The 19,900-nt window shown below is 50.1% G+C and overlaps 1 protein-coding gene across 2 annotated transcripts in view; it reads left to right on the plus strand.

Moving 5' to 3' along the window:
* Positions 1-19,900, plus strand: part of magi3a (membrane associated guanylate kinase, WW and PDZ domain containing 3a) — an 88,919-nt gene that overhangs the window by 26,499 nt on the left and 42,520 nt on the right. The gene's annotated exons all lie outside the window — the stretch shown is intronic.

Raw genomic sequence — 19,900 nt, forward strand, 5'->3', positions numbered from 1 at the left:
CCAACACCAGGTCTGATCCTGTGTTTAGTCCTGGAGGGGAAGGTCACTGCTCAGCCAGCTTCAGAACCGGCCGCGAGGTTCCCCAAATGATCTTCAGAAGTCCCTCCCCTCCGACCCCGTTCAATCTGTGATAATTGCCCATTGCACCCCAAAGCTCTGTGTGTGTGTGTGTGCGTGTGTGTGTGTTTTTTTCGTCATCCAAATGGAGTTGTACCAGTATGCACAACATGCCCCTGGCATAGATATGACCTTGACGCCGGCCGCCAATGTTTTCTTCAGCCAATGAGGACCGCCCCATTCCACACGTCTTTGTCACACACATATACACACACACACACACACACGTATACATCCGTCTACCACACCACACAAACACACCTCTCTACATCACGCACACACACTTTGTTACCATCACACAATATAAGCCCCACCTCTTTACCGTCACACACACACACGCACACTTTCACAATCTCCCTCATGTAAGACACTCATTTCCTCAGCATAATATACATATATTTTTACATCAAACGATGCAGGAGAGTGATTGGGTTATTAATTCCAGGGAAAAACTGAGTAGGTCACAGGGTGTATGTGTTGATGTGTTGGTTAGGGAGTTTGTGGGAGAGAGAGAGGGAGAGGGAGAGAGAGCATCAGGTGGAGGACGACATCTCTCTCACTGCCGCGATGGTGTTGGATATGAAGTGGAGGCAGTTAGGCGAGGCAGTGATGTGGAGACCTTGAACATGTAACATTGAGTAATGGCCCCAACAGCAGGTGCAGCAATCTCCTGGAGCGTCTCTCCCTCTGTCCCCCCTCCGCAGTCATCCATCCCAGGCAACAGATCCACCCCTATCACCTCCACCCGCCTGTCCCCCTCTGCCCTACCCCTCTCCTACTCTTCTCTTCCACTGTCCCTGCCAACGCCTCCCCTGGTACCCCATCCACACCTTCTCTGACTGTAGTCATCATTTTACTGAGATGCTCTGAGCCCCTACCCAGCCCTCTCCCACTTTCCAGTCTGTGCTGGGTGTGATGTTGTTGCCAGCAGGACGGCCGTAGATAAGGTGTGTGCTGCTAGATGCGGACGTCCCCGGAGACGGTGTCTACTGGAAGCCGTCCTCTGGGGATGAAGATATGGCAGTAGTACACGACAGACACATGGCAGGTGCATCGGTCACCCTGACCCGACGTTGCAAAGTAAAACTCCATCAGAGAGGGAACCATTCAGCAGATGAGGTGCTACAGGCTTTTCACCTGCCAGTATTCTCACTGGCCCTGGCTGGGATAGTGTCTGATGAGATCCTGCTCACATAACTATCGATTTCCTAGCTCAGTTCTTATCGTAAGCTGTGCCTCGGCTCATCCTATCATACTCCTTAAGCAATGTTCAACCCGAGGAAGTTGCATTGGTTGGTTTGGCCTAATCATTTCTAAGACATCTGCCAATTATCTCACAGGGGGACCGTATCAGAGACTGCCAGCCTGTCCTGGTTTCGTGACTGTGATTCATGCCTGACTTCAAACAATAACCCACCGATAGGTGGTATGCGTGTGTGGCAAGATAACAGATATCATCGTCATCTCTTCTGCACAGTATCACTCCCTAATCCCGCCCCTCACGTGTGAACAGGACGCTCCTGCGCCTGACACTGGGGTTTCAGGTCACCCTTTCTCCTCTGGACCCCGGTGTTTGTTTTCAGCTCACTGAATGGATGGAGGTTGTTAATCAGAGACGCCCACTTCTCAAGCTGGAGAGGAACAATGACAACACTGTATGTGTGTGTGTGTGTGTGTGTATGTGTGTGGCGTGTGTGTTTGTGTGTGTGGTACCAGCAGAGCTAGGCATAACTAATGTTTACCTTGTGTGCTTTTGAACAGTAATCTCCTGTGATTGAGTCCTCAGCCCACAGATAAAGCCCCAAGCTCATAGATACAGAATGTACAGTAGATATCCATGCTGTTGGTGGTGTAACACATAGGCTTCCTGTCTAGGTGGGGTCTGATTGAACCTTTACCATGGGAGATACACACACACCACACAAGAGCAGGAGGGAGTGGTTGCTTTGTTGTTGGGCTCTGTGCTTCCGGCACAAAATAGATTTGTCAGTTTGTTTAGACTTTGTGATCTTGGACACACCGTAAATCTTTTCCCCAGTATGGATTTTTGTTTACTTCTGCCTGCTTTCCAGCCCGATTCCCTTTCAGGCTTTTTGGGCCTCATTTGTCTCCATACATCCAGTAAGGGCTGGCTGGAAGAAATGGGTGTGGAGAGTTCTGGGAAGCCCTTGTCTGGCAATCTCCCAGAAAATGGAATGTGGTTACGGAACAACATTCATACATATTCAGATGAGGCACACTAAGGCTAAATTCAGAGTGCTGGAAAAAGTGGATCAAATTAGTGTTTTTGGCTCATGCAGTATCTGACACAGGTCAGGTTTTTTTTCTTTTCTTAACAGTGTCAACGGCACAATTCAAATGGAATCATATATTTTACATTTTTTGCAATGTGACAGTCTGAACCGTCATTTATGATTTCACGTGGCCAATTCGCTGGCTTCCCCTGCACCTCAACTTGTACATGAAACTTGTATCTTTGTAACTTGTATATGCATCCATATTTCCTTACGACAGCGTGCTGCGTGTTACGACTTTGTGAATGTTCTTCTGCCAGTGTTTGGTCAGTTCAGAACCCTGACCAGTTCACACTGGAATCTAATAATGGCCAGATTTAAACAATAGTGAGCAGCCAAACAAAAACAATGGGATCTGAGCAGTAAGGCTTGCAGTGTGAACGTAGCAGAAGAGAGGGCTCAGCTCAGGACCTCGGTCTGCTCAGAGGCTGAGCTCACTGGGAGCTGCGTGGAAGACGACAGGGTTGTGGCTCCGTGTCGACGGGGCTGGGGTGACTCCTTTGCTCTTTTTGTTGTGGTTCGTTTGATTTGGATATGAACCATGTGGAGCCCAACTCCAGCCCCTGGATAGCTCGAGAGCCTCTTCCACGGGCAGACAGTAATGAGGCATGCTGGGAGATCAGGGCAGCGTGTTTCACCTCAACAATTAGCCAACACTGCACTTTTATACACAAATGATGTGTCAGGGCTGCAATTAACATGGTGGTGGTGAGCCACACTGGACTGGAAAACAACTACGAAAGTCTTCAAAACACTTCAGACCCTGAGGAGTGCGTATGAGGAGAGGAGCAGAGTTGAAGAAACCAAGACCATTTATGGTCATACTACAGGGGTCTGGTGAGCACCATAGTGACAGGTCATTGAGGTGTTTACTTACTAGCACTAGCTAATATTTGTGATTTTAAAAGTGGTCCCTAACCTCCAGTCCCAGCCTGACAGGGAAGGTGTTGAGGAAACATGGTGTGCTGATGTGGGTTTTTGAAGGCAGCAGGTGTTCCTCACCTCCCAGGAGAACCTCCAAGCAGACCGGCTACACAAGGTCATGTTTGACGATAAACAGATTTGCCATTTGTGGTCGGTGAGACCGAATTGCACATGACCCCCTACGAGTCCTGATTACAGGAAGTGATTAGGACACCGGTGAAACCGAGGGAACGTTCAGTGAGGAACTGCCAAGCCCAGACCATACGGGCCTAACCTTGAAGACATGGCGCTGGCTGACGTGCTCTTTCCCTGAGTGAAACCTGAAATGAACCTAATTAGTGACGTCAACTGTTGATGCACATCAACACATGATGGGAGGGGGGGGCACTTCTTCCTCCTCCTCCTTTTGGATCAGGACTCCCCTCAGCAGGGCCACACCAGGAGTAGCTCTTCCCAGGCACATCAACAGACCCCAGAGCCCCGCTCCTCGCCCCTGACTCTTTCCCAGGCTCAAGGACGAGCTGCTTCCTGTGCACTGCAGGCACGACGCCACGCTACAGCCGAGTCGCTAACTCGGCCGTTTGGTCCCAGTGGACTCCGGAGCGTCCTTCTGATCTCACACCTGCGTTAGTGTCGCTGTGGGTGGCTGGATCGGGCTGTGGAGAAGAGAAGGAGATTTGAGACGGCGACGCATCTAGATAGTTTAGCTCCTCCTTTTGAAATGAGATAGTCTTTGTTTGAATCAGTACCAGTGCTGTTATCAAGAGCGTATGTTTTTGCCTCAAGAGGAAGTGACTATTAGACCATTTGGGCTGGAAATGCCAGTGACAAATGCATGTGTTTGAACAGTAGGTCCCCTCACTCCCTCTGTGTGATAACAAGCCTGTGTGTTTGGGTGTTTGTGTTTGAACAATGGGTCCCATTACCCCTCCCTGTGAACAGAGGTCTTTGCCAGGGGCTCTATGCCAACCTTAACCATCTCCTGCTAGACCACATGCTTCAGGAACGGGGGGGACAGATAGTGGCTCAGAGCCTTTCATTCGTTATTACGGGATTCCATTCAGAATCGGTGTATGAAATGGGACCAAGGGGTCTGACTCATTGAGATGTTCTGAATGGGGAAGTGGTTTAGATTGCTGGGAAATGTGGGCTAAATGAAAAGGTCAAACCCGAGTAGGGGTTTAATGCTTGACGTGCTCAACTGATGATGTGTGCGTGTGCATGAGAGAGTCAGGGGTAGGGGGAGATTCATGTTTTTGTAAACCATTGCGGTGTGGCTGCTTCTCTGAATCTCAAGTAGATTATATGTTCAGTATAACAGACTCAACAGCTCGGTGTCTTAAACATACCAGATTCCTTCCAAGGCAAACCATGGCTAACTAATCTTCCAGTAAGCAACTCTTTCACAGAGTCCCACGATCTCCCCTGGAGGGATGACAGCTTCACTCTGCTTATTAAGACAGACACCCAGCTCTGTAGGAGAGGCCTCACTCTGTGCTGCACACCAGATTAAATGGATCAACCTTCGTAGAAAATGTGAGGTGTGTGTGTGTGTGGGGGGGGGGGGGGGGGGCACTCTCCCAAGGACGTTGGTTCTCCAGACTGAGGATGGCACAGGACAGGCAGGACACCCCACAATGCAGGGCAGCGTAACATCCAGGAGGGGGGGGGGGGGGTGTAGCCCTCGGGGCTTGTGAGCTATGAGGTGTTCATATTTAGACTGACCGTAACAGACCCACCTTAAAGCTGCAGGCCGAGGGCTGCCTGGAACAGAGGCTGGCAGAGGAGTCTGGCTGCTCCTCGACTGTGCTGGAGCTCACGGTGGGAGGATGGATCAGTGGTTGCTTATGACAGGTGACAAATGGCATGAGGAGTCAGACGTCAGTGTTCACTAGTCTATTCACTGAATGCTCACTCACCTATGAAATTCATTCATGTTCACTAAACCATTACATGTATCTGCTCTAGGAATGGGATAATATTGCTAATATCTCCCTGAGTCTCTCAAGTGGGCCGGTGACCTTCTCTCCCCCTAGTGGGAGCTGTCTGAGACAGTGTTCAGCTGCACCAGGGCAGACCCGCCTCTGCGGCCCTCCCCCCTGTGCATCCTGGGTAGTGGCATTGCTCGTCCATGGCTCTGTGAGTTCCGGAGCCACAGCACAAAAACAGCAGCTGTCTCCTATCAGTCAGCCTGACAGGCAACAGACACAGCAGATCCCAGTGTAGCCAGGAGCAGATCCACTGCCTCCCCACACAGACTGAAGCATTTGTTGGACTGTTACGTTACGAGATTTTGTTTCGTTGGGGGGGGGGGGGGGGAGGAAGAGAGAGAGAAAAAAACTGTTACAGGGACAGAGGGAGGGAGGGACAGATAGAGAAAGAGGGAGGGAGGGAGGGAGGGAGGGAGGGAGGGAGGGAGGGAGGGAGGGAGGGAGGGAGGGAGGGAGGGAGGGAGGGAGGGAGGGAGGGGGAGAGAGAGAGATGTCAGCAAAACCCCAACTTCTGCCGCAGTGCCAGGTGATAGACAGCAGATCAGATAGGGGCTGAGACGAATGGCCCTGCTAAACTCAAGAGCTGGCACACGCAAACATAACACCCACACACACAAATGGACTTCAGTACTGTGCCAACTACTGTGTTAAGTCTACAAAGCCCCTACGTTGGCAGAGAAAGAGCTTTGGCCTGTGGAGGGTCTCGATAGGAGCTGGAGGTTGATTCCCCCAGCACCCCACCCCTGCTGCCCCGGCCCCCACCATCTGCCAGGCCAGGCTAGGTTCACTGTTGTGCAGTCCAGCCCCCCCGCCCCTCCTCCCCTCCTGCCTGCCCAGTCCTGCTGCTCCCTCCCTCACACCCACCACACTGCCACAGCCTGACAGGGAAGAGCAGACAGTGTAATGGTGTGGATAATTCCAATGGTTTCTGTAATTAAATAGTGTCTTGACACTAATTAGTTAGAGCTGTTGATAATGCAGGCCGCCCCACATCCCCGGATTGACTCCTATTTAATTAGAAAAATGGATTAATAAATAACAAGCTAGTGGCTGGCTCCCCTGTGGTGGGGCAGTTAACGGGGCTCAGCCCGCCCTGCCCGGCTGCTGCCCTTGAGAGGGGCCAGGGCACAGCCTCAGCCTCAGCCTCAGCCTCAGGACAGACACGAGGCAGCTTTGCTGGGTCGCAGACATCAGAGCACTCATTGCAGTTAAATGGATAGTTGACTTACCTGGATTGGCAGTCGATCCTGCAGTTACCCATGTGTTGCATCAGGACCTCCTGAGTATGACTCACAACAGGTGGAGCTGCATAGTTAATGGATGTGACGGGTGTGCTCCTGCGTGGAAACAACACCAGGGTTTCACAGCACTTCTCCCCCCCCCCTGTCCCCTGCCCTGTCTCATGCAGAGGGGAGGGGGGAGGGGGGGGCGGAGGGGTCAAGGGCAGCACCCCCCTACTGCCCACCGACCAACATCCCGGTGGCCATCTCCTCTTATTCAGATTATGAGCCGCTCTCGGCTACAGTAGCCTCCAGACACGCTTGACCTTTCAACCTTTGGACGCCCCCAGCAGAGCTTGAGAGAGTCTGTGGTTCTCTCTCATTGACTGATGAAGCAGAGCTGCTCAGAGAAAACGCTCGGCATTCTAGCCGGCTGCTTTAACACAGACACTCTCACGCAAAGAGTACTTACCAGAGAGGGAATTATGTCTTTTTTTTCTTTGCTCTTTTTTGCAGTCAAGTAAAGTTCTGTCACTCAGTCTAACTAGGCCAAGCTAGTGCTCCCCCCCCCCCTTCCACACAGACACATACCACCCCCACTGGCTGTGGAGTCACCGCAGAGCAGCAGGGGTCCCCTAGGCTGGAGCAGAAGTACAGCTGCTCATGCACGCACATACACACGCTCGCGTGTGCCATGACCGTCACAGTACACACAGTACTGAGGCAGGAGGGGGAAGCACATTATTTCTCGTCCGCGTGACCAAGGGTCACTGTGTTTGTGTTGGCCATGCAGAAGGGACAGTGTTCCCATCTTGGTGCAGAGCCATGCATTCAACACAGCCACTGGAAGCTTAACAGCGGTGGCTAGCGTCGTTGTGGACAAAGATCTGAAGCAACTGGTACAGGCTCTGTGTGGACTGGTGCCTGCATCCAAGATCCACCTATGAGAGCAGCAGTTCCACATCAGCCTACAGTATCCATAGTCCACTACAGCCCTTGACTGGTCAGAACAACTGTCTATGGTGATTAACTGTGTTGGTAATTGCTACCGTCCATCATGGTCTGCTGAGCATGGTATGCACACATTTACGAGGGCATGAAGCTGCATGGAGCATGGGATTTATGACTGGATGTGACTGCGCTACTGTAGCTAGCGCTGTTGTACTCTGGGAAGTTGCAGGGTTGCCAGGTTTGCTCCCCTAACCTCCAAAGGTTTTGGTTCTGGTATGTGAACAGAGTTGTCAAGATATTTTTTTGGATACGATCCATTCCTCGCTCTCCTCGTTAAGTAAATAGCTTCCTATCAGGAGACACATCTGCTCAACGTCTCTGTGCTTGGCTGTACAACATGTTGGACCAGAAGGGGAACTGCAGTGTATAGAAACATTTGAAATAAAACAGCTCAAAGCTACAACTAGAAGTACTCGTTTTTCCTTTATTTTCGTCATTACCATCAGTTTTAAGGCATGAATGTTTTGAATATTTGTAGAGTCCAGATTGAGGTGAATAAGTTCCCTGCTGTGACTGTGTTCCAAAGCCTAGTCAGAATGACTCCCGTTTTCCCACATGCTGGCTGGCTGGCTGGCTGGCTGGCTGGCTGGCTGGCCACGGTGACCTGGAGGGCGGGCCTGCATACCTCACACCCCGCCGGTTGTTGTTGCTCTGATGAGGACAGGCTGATGGATGGGGTCGGGGGTCATATATCCCCAGAGCCTCTGTGTAATAATGAAATGTGTCCAGCTGAAGAGGCTTACTCACAGCTGGGGGAACTCTACTACTGCTGCGCTTTGTCATCAGTCAGTGAAAACACGACACACACACACACCCAAACACAGAAGAGATCATGACAGATCCTTTCTCAGCGGCTCCACAACACCCACTCACAGCATACCTCAGTATATTTGACTGCTAATGGATTTCTAGTCTGTGCTGGGCCTTCATAATAAACTCATCTCTGCTGCAATAGATACATAACCCTTTGATGACAAAAGAAAACGAACTAGCGTACACGCGGCCTCTGAATACTGTAGGTCGTTCCCTTTAGCACTACCAAGCTCTCTCCTCCCCTAGGAGGTGTCAGACTGTGTCAGACCTCACCTCACCTCCCTCCTGGTGGCTGAAGAGGCGATGAGAGCTCGTGAGGATGTCCAGGCTTAGACTGGGGGTCTGCGAGTCCTGGGTCTTTACTTGGATACAAAGCTGAGCTGTCAGGAAGTGATCTCTTGGTGTTACCTGTCCGCCTGGAGAGAGACAGTCTCACTCCGAGAAGGGGCTTTATGGAGGACGCGCTCAGAACGGGCCTTTTAGAGTAAACAGGTGGCTCACTTTTATCCCACACTCTCTCTCCAGTTGTTGACTGTCGGTATGCTTTGACCCCCCCCCCGCCCAGATGGTCACGGGCACGTCCAGGCGTCAGAGAACTAACACACCCAGATGGCTGTGATTAGGTTAGCAGACCGGGAGAAGGAGAAGGAGAAGGAGAAGGAAAGGCTGAGGGAACGAAGGGTGCTATACTAATGCCAGAGGAAGACAGAGACAGAGACAGAGACAGAGACAGAGACAGAGACAGAGAGAGAGAGAGAGAGAGAGAGAGAGAGAGAGAGAGAGAGAGAGAGAGAGAGAGAGAGAGAGAGAGGAGAGAGAGAGAGAGAGGGAGAGAGAGGGAGAGAGAGGGAGGGAGAGGGAGGGAGAGGGAGGGAGAGGGAGGGAGAGTTTGTGTGTGAACCCCAGGCTCCATCACTCCCTGGTGATGAGTTTCCCATAGTGATGCTCCAGTAGCCAAGCTCAGCCTGCTGTATCCAGGCCTGCTAGCTAGTGCTACTCAGGTGTTAGAGCGAGCTCCCGGGCTAATTAGCCAGCCAGAGACCAGGACCTTGAAGGCAGCAACATGTGTGACTTTGGAGCGTTTTCCCCAGCCCAGCATTGATGCCTGACATCAATGGAACCCACCCTTCTGCCCGGGAGAGCACGGGCCTCCCCCTCTCCTCGTCTCCCTTCCAGGGATCAGAGTGACTCACCATGAACACAGCTTTGCTCCTTTACACGTCACCTTGTAACACCAGACAGCCTTTGTGTTGGCTGTGTGGGTTGTTCACACGTAGAGCACAGGGCTGGAGCCTAGTCACCAGCAGGACAGATGGACCCGCCCGATAGCACATCCATCAAGCCTCACTTCAAAAGGCCAGCAGCGTATCTGGACGAGCAGCCCCGGTGTGCCCGGCTAGGCAGCTCAACGTGTCCACCCGGCCTCAGACAGTTTATCAATAGGCTGGCTTTGTGAAAAGAGCAGGTCCTGACAGGCAGTGAACAAGGCCCAATGTTAACAAGATATGTCAATCTCCACTTGTGTAACAAAAACTCTCGATACCACTCAACCACAGTCCAGTCATTTGTGTGTCATCACAAAGGTAATGAGTAACGTATGCCTTCTCGTCAGGTCCAGTCACCACGCTGTCTGCATGCAATTTGACAAATAAGAAACAGCAATTGTAGCATAATATACAGCAACTCTGGCTTTGAATGCCTGATGACGACAAGGTCTCCACATCGTTCTATCAACGAGATCAATCCACCCTTTCATTTTTACCCTCCTCTCCACCCCTCTTTTTCTTCTCCTCCCTTCATCTCCTCGGAGGGACTTTAGCTTCTATTTTATTCCTGGCGGTTCATTTGAGCTTAATCACAGCGCGCCAGCGAACCACCTGGGGAAGGGAGAATTAATGACTGGTAGGGCCGCTGGCAGATGGATGGCAGGCCGAGGGGTTGGAGCGCAGTCTGCAGAGAACGCCGCTGCCTTCTTCAAAACCGCTCCCCACTCACTCACTAAGTCAGACAGTCAGGCACACTGACAATAATGAGAGAGAGAGAGACAGAGACAAAGAAAGCTTGGAAAAGGTCCCTAGAACCCTCTGTGTCTGGCCTCATCCCTCTGGCTCGTCCTCTTACCCCAGGCTAAGCTCCTCCACAAGAGAAGAGATGGTTCCCAGTACAAGAGACGGTACCCAGTACAGTACAGTAGGACTGTCTAACATGCAAGGCTACAACCTCAGGTACAACTGAGCCATGGAAACAAAGACAGCCTTTTGGGTTCAAACAGGGATCACATTCCGTGCTTTCTCTGTGTAGCAGGCTGGAATTGGCAGTTGGATGCAGAGAACTGCTAAGTCCCTGGCAATGTCCTGGTGCATGTGTGTGCTTATTAAAGCTGCTGTGGGGGGTCACCCCGCTGGCTGACCCCAACCACCCCCCCCCCACACCCCACACCCCCCACCCCAACCACCCCCCACCCCAACCCCCCCCCCCCACCCCAACCACCCCCCCCACCCCAACCACCCCCCCCCCCACCCCAACCCATTTAACTCTCACACAGACAGAGGCAGTCAAGTTAAGTGTGCCATGAGGATGTGCGTGTGATGCTCTCATACCTTCACCTTTCAAGTTTAGTAGTGGTTAACATACACATGATCTCATCTGAGATTCTGTAGTTTAAACCGTGGCACTAGAAGTATAGTATAGTAGTATAATGTACTACTGAACATACTGTACAATTAAACCATTATTCCTATTGCTGTTATGGAGAGGAGTACTGTGTGCTTGAAGACAGTGATTCTTTTTGCATTTTAATACATGGAGCATCAATACATTCAGGGGAAGACGACTCACCAATTAAATCTGATGAATATGAATAACAACTGTGAATAACAGATTCAGAACTGTGTGTCTTTCTCTTTTTTTCTCTCTATCTCTTTCTCTCTCTTCTTTCTTTCTTTCTCTCTCTCTTTCTCTTTCTCTGCACGGTGTCACAGCGAGCAGTCCATTATTCGTCCTCTCGGAGACTCAGAGAGAAAGCAGCAAGCATTGCTCCTCTGTTGGAAATGGAATGACAGAGGTTGTTCTGAATGCAATGTCACCTATCACCATCCAATCACACTAGCCTGGATATCCTCCGCCCCAGGGGGTTTCTAACCCACCATCCCCTGTGGGGTGGTTGGTTGTAAAGACACAGTACATCACCATGTGTGATGTGGACGCTATTGGGTTTCATTCATCCTTCCTCTGTGGTTTTCGGCTGTTTGTTCCAGTGCTAGCACATTGTGTGGAGCTGAAAAGGTCAGAAAACTCCGGGTCAGAGACCCTGTCACACCTAGTTGGGCCACGGGGCAGAACCTGTCAGACCCGTCCTGGCTGGGACCCTCACCCTGCTGGAGAACGAATCAAACACACTTCTGGTCCCGTAGGAATCTCGACTAAGGAGGCCTAACCATTTGTTTGTGCTGCATTTTGCAAATGAGAAATAAGGAAATTTTTTATCAAGTGTTTCATGAATGAGACGGATTAGATGAGATTATTAAGAATGTCCTTGGAATCATTGTCTACATTATTGACAACATTGGTGTCACTAAAGCAATGCTAGTGCCTGGAGTACTGGTGTTGATCCCTAACTGACTTCTCGTTCTCCTTCTCTTTCATGTGCCTCAACTCATCTTTTGTTCACTTCAGGTAAGAAAACCGTCACTCAGAAATGAATTTGAAAGAATGTCTACTTTTGAACATTCTACTTCCTTCTCATTGTAGCTATGCTAACAGCCCCACATTGTCCAATGTGACCTTGATTCAGCAGCCTGCCAGCTCCATGGGCTTAATGGTAGAGACATCTCTCTCTACTTTCTTTCAGCAGGAGTGACTCAGCTTTATTGGGAAATCAGATGTATCTGCAAGTAACACTGTGAGCTTTTCACAGCGTGAAAGCAGCCCTCATTTTTGGCAGAGTTATGACCCTTTCAGCTCTTTGTCCATTGATTTCCTGTCTGTTCAAAGATAGTGTTAGATAAGTAACAACAGAGGTCTTGTCGTTTTACTTCTCTAAAGCCAAGTATGTATTTAACGTTAGAATAGAATAAAGAGATGATGATTATACAGGAACGGGATTACATTTACATTTACATTTAGTCATTTAGCAGACGCTCTTATCCAGAGCGACTTACAGTAAGTACAGGGACATTCCCCCGAGGCAAGTAGGGTGAAGTGCCTTGCCCAAGGACACAACGTCAGTTGGCGTGACCGGGAATCGAACTGGCAACCTTCGGATTACTAGCCCGACTCCCTAACCGCTCAGCCAACTGACTCCCAGCAAGGATTACAGCAAGAAGCTACGTCATGCCACATCTAACACTAGTGCAACCATCATAGCTAGCATTCCTATTACTTTTTGTTAAATTAATAGGAATATACAAATAAACATGTGTGGATGACTGTGATATGTTTTACTGAGGGTCTAATCCTGCTGTACATACTCTTCTAAACAATGCTCTCTCAAAGCTGTTTTACATGCATGGTCACATGATGAGTGACCATGTTGCTGTGTAAATATTTTCTCTGGCTTTGGTGGTTCCTGCTGCTCTGGTCTAGACATAGTAGTACTAATAACAGATTCCTATGGCAGACAATCCAAAGCAACATACAGTACAGGAGGGGATTTGAACCTGCAACCTCTTGAACTGAGCTAAACCATGAGCTATACCCTATAACATGCTAGAATGCTACATGGCAACCTGTCACTCCAACCAGGGATGATGAGGGTGCGATCTCCCCCAGGCAGTAGCCCCACTCCAGGGGAGTCTTGGCCCTCGTGTGTACGACATGAGCCAAGCTAGTTCAGGCATGGCACTCGGGCAGTGGGCGTCACCTCACCCATCGCCGTGTTCTTAGCCCATAGGCTTAGCTGAATAGGCGGCACTATAAAGTCGCACACATGCACGCACACGCATCCTCGATTACCTTAGTGTTCTGCGCTGCTGCCACCCACCGCCATCCCCTTCTCCCCCATGTTGTCTGTCTGTTCTCCCCGTGGGGGATTTCACTCGTTGCTTCCTGCCTCACGTCATGCATGATGCAGTGAAGGCAGGGAGCGCTTCCCCATGTACATCCATTCCGCCAAAGCGAAACCCATTCTCATGTGTATGAATAAATGGTGAAATCAATCACGGGGGGTGTCTTGACTGAACTGTGTGTGTCGAGGCAGCTACCTGGTGTGTATGACCTGCGTGTGTGTCAAGGGAGCATAGCCGAGCTCCTGTCAACCCTGGCCTGCTGGCAGGACCCAGGGGAGCTGCTCTGATCCCTGCGTGGAGGAAGAGAGGGGACCTTTTCTGTCATGTCCCCAGGGGGCAGGAGCCGACCAGGAGGATCCCAGGGAGGAGCTCCCTGTGTGGGACTGGGATGGTCAGGAGTGGACCTGCAGGCCTGGGGCTACAGCTGTGATGCACCAGGGTCCAGCAGGCATCAGGAGCTTTATGGTGCCAGGCTTCAAGGACAGGCAGGACGTGACTGTTCTGAGTAGCACGCCTGATTGGCCTTTGGGAGAGCAGCTACAACGACAGCTTCTCCGTGTTGCTGCTGTGAGGGCGGTCCGACATAAATCTGCCGTCAGCTAGGATAGTAAAACCCTGAGTGAGTGGCTATGAGGACATCACTGTACCCTCACCCTGTGTACTGCTTCGCCTTTATGGATACGTCAATGTTTTGTAGGACATTATTTTACGTGACAAGACCATGAACTATGGAACCTATATGTTCATGAAAAACCTCTAAAGTTGTAGTCCTGAGAAGAGAGGAAAGAAACTTGAGCGGCAGAAGCAGTGTGTGGCTCCTTATAGCAGAGATGGTGAGAACTGAACAACATTGTCTCCGCCAGCACTGTTACCTGGACCGCATCTCCCAGAGGGCCCCTTGAGATAGAAGCTCTCGTCTTCTCTTCTTCAATTGCAACTCTCCCTTATCCCCATCTCTTCATTCTCACCTCACTCTTATCATCCCCCCACAATGCTCAGGGGCCCAAACCGAGGTGCTCAGAGAGAACCATTCTGAGAGAAGCCATTCAGATGATAATCTGATGTCTCCCAGCTCTCCCCCCGGTTCTCTCTTCGTAACCACACAGGATAGAAGTGGATCATTTCTCAATTACGAAGACAGTCAGCTTCTCTAACTCTTGTAAGGTTGTAGGACTTCTCTCTATCTTTTTCTCTCCTCTGGCATTCTCCAACCGTAGCCTACTTATTCTCTCTCTCATTTTTTCTTTCTCATTTTCTCTCTCTCTCTCTCTCTTTCTCTCTCTCTCTCTCTCTCTCTCGCTCTCTCTCTCTGTGTCTCTATCTGTCTCTCTCTCTCTTTCTCTCTGTGTGTCTCTCTCTGTCTCTCTCTCTCTCTCTCCACCCCATGCCATCATGGACGGCGCAGTGTGTGCATGAACTTGCTCGGCGTGAGCTGCATCCAATATTTATGCGGCGTGTATGTGGAGGTGGATACTGATTGAATATGCAGTCTTCCCAGGCTCCATCTGACACGTGGTGATATCATAGCAGCAGAGACGTGCACGTCTTTGATGCCTCTCCGCTCCCTTCCCTCTCCTCTCTGCGGCTGGTTTTCATTCATCTTGGTTATTATTCTCATTCAAAGAGACCCTACAGCGAGTTGCATGCAATATGTGCTGCTGTAACATTCATGCTTTGAGAATTCAATTATTGTTAGTCTTTTACTTTCTCTTTTGTGTTCCATTTGTGTTCCACCTCCCATACCTAGAAGCTGTTTTTTAGTGTTTTTCATTATATTCCAGAGGGATGGATCCAAGCTGGGCTAATTTCCAAGTCGCTTTCCTGGTGGCCAGGGTGGTAGGGCTGGACGGCAGTGGGACTGGCATCGCCTGCTTTTCCAGTCTCTGTGGAGGGTGGATCCTTGTTTTAGCTGTTAATGCGTGCCACCTGTGTTTGTCCTGTCTTTTGAAGTGGTCGTTTCATCTTCACAACCTGCTCTGCCCTTTATCGAGCCCAGCCTGGCTGAAAAAGAGGGAGAGCATTCTGAGAGGGTTCTATCAAACAGAGAAGTCTGTCAGAGAGGCGAGACTGCAGAAAATGGAACCCTCACCAAATGGAAGTACAGGATTTATGTATTATTGGATTAAATATGAACATTGATCTTTTGAACTGAATTGAGTTCAAACCCTTCTTCACAATAAACACTCTGCTCACACACACACGTGTGTGTGTGTGTGTGTGTGTGTGTGTGTGAGTTGGGGGGGGGGGAGTTTGTTTGCAGCTCCTCCTTGAGCTCAGACACATCCAGCTTCCTTAGAGCAGAGTTGAGGTATTGCACCTCTATTGTCTGGGTGGGGGTGTCCAGATATCAGTGAGAACACTGCTAGGCTCCCTCTCATTGATTATCCCTGTAATATCCCTCTGTGGGTGGAGCCTCATCGACGAGGGGCTCCAGCAGAGAGGCCTGCACAGCAGCCAGCGCCGGCCACGACTCTCCCAGCCAATCACGCTTCAGCTTTCCTTAGAAGGTTTGACCAGGAGGTAGGAACCTCATGTCAGGTCTGTGGTTTTAGACATGTTCTTACTTCTTACAGGTATTAGATTTGACCTTCGGATGATTAGATTAAATACATTAGACCCAATGAGCAGGAAAAGCTGATTCAGATGAATGCCCTCTGGCACGTTAACAAGAACCTTGTGCGGCTGTAGAAATTAATTCTGCTGCATTTCCTAATGTCAACCTCTTTCGCCATTTAAAGCTGGTTCTTGAAAATGTATTTACAGTAGGTTTCTGAATGAGCCTCTCCTCCCAGCTCTGCTTCCCTGTATATTAAGAAGATTGGCCTTTAAGCGTTACCATTTACTCATGCCCCCTTCAGTTTAATAACTCTGAAAAATTATAATCATTGTTGCCCTGCATGCGCACAATTCCCATGGTGATTAATTAGCTCAGTCTGAGAGGAGGGCAGCCGTGGAAATCTGAATGCTTTCAGTGTCAGTTTTTTTTCTGTTGGATGACTGTCCCCTCCCAGCCCTGCCCCCCTCCTCTCTGGGCTGGCTCAGGTCAGCTCACCTTGGCTTGACCAATTAGCCTGTAGATGACTCCAGCTCTGACACGCCTCCCAGAGCACTGCACTACAGCCATCCATCTCTTTGGTCACTGGTCAGTAGTGAGGTCTAAACATGTGGACCATGGGGAACAGTCTCGTAGGAACAGGCCCTGAGGTCTGCAACAAAACAGCCAACAAGGTGACCGGCTGTAAGTCACAAAACGTCAGAGCTCGTTTACACAGTACTACTCACCACTCTCACACAAACACAAACACGCTCACACACGCATTTCCTCTCGCCCGTGTCTTTTTCATTGATCTCAATAAGCCCTTTATCTTCACAATTGTTTGTTTGATTGTGTGGATCTCTTTCTGGCTGAGCTGACAAGCTGGGAAGGATTCTTTATTTTTAGAACAGTATCTTCCAGAAAGAATAGCTGACATCATCTCCCCTTGTGGGTTGTGCTCGTGTGTTGGAGATGAGAGAGGAGGCAGAGCCCACCTGTCAAACCTTGTCTTCTAAGCAGTAGGCTTTAGATCTCGTGAGGTGCTTTCTGGCACCCGGCACCCCATCCCTCTCCCCCCTCATCTCCCGCCCCCACCCCCATGCCCAGCCCTACCCACACCCCACCCTGCCCATCCTTGATCAGCCAGCGTGAACCAGAACATCCAAACACTCAGTGGAGCGTCAGACGAACAGATGTCATCACGCATGCTCCCCAAGCAGAGCTAATCACAGCCACCACCTGTGTGCTGATTGGTATTAATGTGCAGTTGTAATTGGAAACCGGGAGACTCGCTCATGTCAACACGCACTGTCTCAGTGTTCATGACCAGTCCTAGACACCTGTCTGCTGACAGGGCCTCTGGCCTCACAGAGATGATTACAGACTAGGCCCGCATGGAGGCCTCACTCTCTGTTGACCTCGGTTAACAGGCTGGATTATAATCTGTGGGATCTGTCTGTTTCTGTTCATGCTTCAGTGAACGGCTGGATTGGGTCCATCTATGAGCCAGGGCTTCTGTGTAGCTTCATAGACCCTGGTGGTACAACACTGGGCATGAGGCTGGATGGAACTGATCTGAGAATTATGGTCAAAGTTCTCCCCCCCCCACCCCCTCTTCCCCTCTTGGATTCTTAGGGGAAGCGGCTCTTCCCCTAAGAATCCAGGCCCTGCTCTCCTCTCCTCAGCCGCTAATCCTGTTTTTGAACTATTTTCAGGGAAAGAGGATTATCTTGTAGAGCGGTATGAATTTCGGCACAGTTCGCTCACACTTAATTAAATTTATCATTGTCTTCCAAATGGCTGGCATTCCTCACGCGGGGATATCAACTCCTACAAAGGGGAGTCAGGTCACTGTAATTAAGCCTAATGGATTCTCCTCACCTGGGAATCCTTGGCTTTCATCCTCCCCGCCGTGTCTCCCCCTCCCCGCCGTGTCTCCCCCTCTCCGTCGGTCCGTCCGGGCCTAGCTGCAGCCTTGTAATGAGTCTTGTACAAACCTTTCGGCTCTGGCACATTAGGATGGCCCATCGCTGATTTGGAAGAAGATTGTCTTGACCGCGTCCGTATGTGACAGTGACGGCTTTGCGCCGCTCTGGAAGTCACGCACGCCCTCACACCCCCTGCCACTGTATGCGATGGGAATGTCACAGCCCAACAGCCCAGCGTTTGGAGTGTTGGCAGTGAGTGAGATTAATACCAGGGCCCCTGCCATCACTGTTGACACTCCCTAGCTTTGGAAACATTAGGAGACATTCCCCCTTCATGTTAGTCCCACTGCTGCTCGGCGTGTGGTTTTGCTTGCTTGTTAAGCCTTCGGTAGAGTCTGGGCGTACGAGCCTGAGTTAGTTATCTTCTTTTGGGTGCTATGGAGATAGGAGGATGTTGTTTTCACCGATGACAAAACCCCAGAGGTGGTGAGGTGGGAGGTAGGAGCCATGCAGGCAGTGAACCCAGGAAGAACCGACATTAGCTGGAAGCTTCCAGCTAATGTAGCAGCTCTAGCTGTCACTGTATATGGCCACTGTAGAAAGGCCACTTATTTTGCTGGCTGGCTGCTGGGGATGTTGTGTCATCTCATGTTGATAAAAAGGAATGCTGTGGGAGTGAGGTTGCTTTGTAGCCACTTTAGACTCCTGTATGAGGTAGGAGATGACATGTTTTCAGCTGTCACTGGATATTAAAAGTGTGTGTGTGTGTGTGTGGTGGGGGACACACACATGCACTATGTCAGGCATGCAAACTCCTCACCTTTCAGTGAAATTCACCCTATTGAAACCGAAATGGGTAACCTACGTGATTCGTGCAGATCCGATGAGAAAATGTGGCCGGGGGGGGGGGGTCGTAGCCGTGGCCAACACAGCATTTTATGGTTAAAAGAACATGACATTGTTTACAAGAGCACAGATTCTATATGGATCTAGCCTCTTAATTTTGCTCTCAAAGTGTACCAGATTGATGCGTTGAACTTTAAAATTTTAAACATTTCCTTCCGGGGGAGCATGCCCCCGGACCCCGCTTGAGGGTCGGGGGTTCGCCATATCCTTATCAGCCTTTTTTAACCCTGACCTGTTAGCATGCCTGACTATATACACTGTTCACACACAAATACTTTTCTGTTATCCATTTTCTTAACATCTCAAACACATTGTACTCTCTCAGACAGTGTTGCTGTGCGTTATCTGATATTATTGATGAATCATGGGTGAAGTTATGAATGAGGCAATCCCCTAGTGATGTATGAGTCATCACTGAGTCAAGTATTGAGTTTGCTGAAGTTGTGTTTTAGATCATGCAAGCTGGATGCGAGCTGACCCAGATCCAGTCAGACCCACTCTGAGGAATCTTTGGGCCAACTGCATTCCACAGTTCCCCCCTCTGTTCAGTCCTGAGGGTGCCACCCCTGAGTGTGTATGTGTGGGTGTATGTGTGTGTAGCGTGTGACTCAAGGGGACCAGGCCATGACAATCACACATGGTGTTCATCATCATCTCTTGTTCTGACCACACGGAACGTCAGCTCCTCCAAGCCAGCTATGACATCATATCAACAGCAATGGAGTGGACCACATGGTAGGCCTGTTCATCTCGCCCAGTCCCAGTCCCAGCTCAGCCCCAGCCCAGACACACTCAAACTCACTCACCCTACTGTAATCTATAGTGGTTCTATAGTTGAGAGTATGATCCAACATCAAGTTGGAGGGTTGAAACTCATAACATAACATAGGCGTAACATACCATAAAATAGGTTACAAGCCCTCTGTGACTTTATTTGTGATAAGAATAACAACAAAAGAACTACAGGAACAACGTGATCATGTATCCACTCTATTCAGGGTAGCAGGTGGGAAGAGCCGCAGTATTTTCACCTGAGTGGGACGTGCAGTATTCCACTCGTTGGAAGTCCTATATCAGCTGGGCGTTCTGGTCCATGACCAGCACTCTGTCTCCAGATCGGCTGTGCTCCAGCCTTGGCTGGGTGTGTGGATGCT

This window comes from Osmerus mordax, chromosome 7 (assembly GCF_038355195.1).
Source record: "Osmerus mordax isolate fOsmMor3 chromosome 7, fOsmMor3.pri, whole genome shotgun sequence".
NCBI lineage: Eukaryota > Metazoa > Chordata > Actinopteri > Osmeriformes > Osmeridae > Osmerus > Osmerus mordax.